The following is a 1,133-nucleotide window of genomic DNA, read 5'->3' on the forward strand; positions in this document are numbered from 1 at the left end:
GTAGAAGGAGACAGAAATCAGTGCTGATTATTGTTATAATTTCAGTTTGAGGGTAATGAGAGGAAAGGGGCACATTTACCCCAACATCAGTCCCTTCAGTGTTAGGGTAATTACAGGAAAAGAAAATATTTACTCAAACAGGTGTCCGTTTTTCTCTTATTCTCTTTATGACCTTTATAAACACATTGGAAGAGAGAAGCTTTTGACTAACGGTCAAGTATCATCCAATGGGATAATGGAGAATCTGTTTACTTTCTGATTGGAACAGAAAAGCAACACCCCAATGGAGATGGACAGGACAACCGGCCAATGAGAGCAGCATTGTAGTGATGGAATGGGGCTTGAAGGTCATGTGATCAAACTTCCATGATCCAGCCACCTGGAATTGGGGACCGCATTAACAAGGAAATGGGTCATCCCAGCCCGAACTGGCACTGTCCCGCATGTGGGAGAATGGGCTTCAGGGCAAGGGGAAGGGGAGAGGATTAGGATTTTGACAGGAAAAAGCTGACTCACTCTCTTCTGAATCAGCAACTGAGAGAGTCCTGCCACCTTGAACTGCAATAGAATAGCCTGTTAGTGAGGAGAATATATTTTAAATGTTTAGAAACATCACTATGTGGAAAAACATTTGTAGCCGGTTACATTTTCTGTTGCTTCAAACACGATGCTGGCATAGGTACAGGAATCAGGCTGAGCTGTAATACAAACAGTATCCACTCTAAAACTCCTTTACTTTGTCAGCTTTTTTACTCAAGAAACAAACAACTTAGAGCAAAACATGATTTATTGTCACATGCACCGAAATACAGTGAAAAGCTCTGTTTATGAGTGGTACAGGCAGATCACAACAAGCAAAGGATACACAGTTCAAAAAGACTTAGAAGTATACAGGTTACATTACAAGTCATATTATTTGAGGCTACAGTCTATTCAACAGTCTGATAAAGATTGGAAAGAAGCTGTTCCTTTACCTGCTTGTGCGTGTATTCGGGCATCTGTATAATCTGCCTGATGGAAAAGGTTGGGAGGTCATTACCAAGGTGTGATTTTGGCTGCCTTTCTATGGCAGCATGCTGTGTAACCTGAGTCCATGGATATCAGATTGACTTCCATGATGGTCAGTCCGGAGG

This window comes from Rhincodon typus, chromosome 3, assembly GCF_021869965.1.
Source record: "Rhincodon typus isolate 14 chromosome 3, sRhiTyp1.1, whole genome shotgun sequence".
Lineage (NCBI taxonomy): Eukaryota > Metazoa > Chordata > Chondrichthyes > Orectolobiformes > Rhincodontidae > Rhincodon > Rhincodon typus.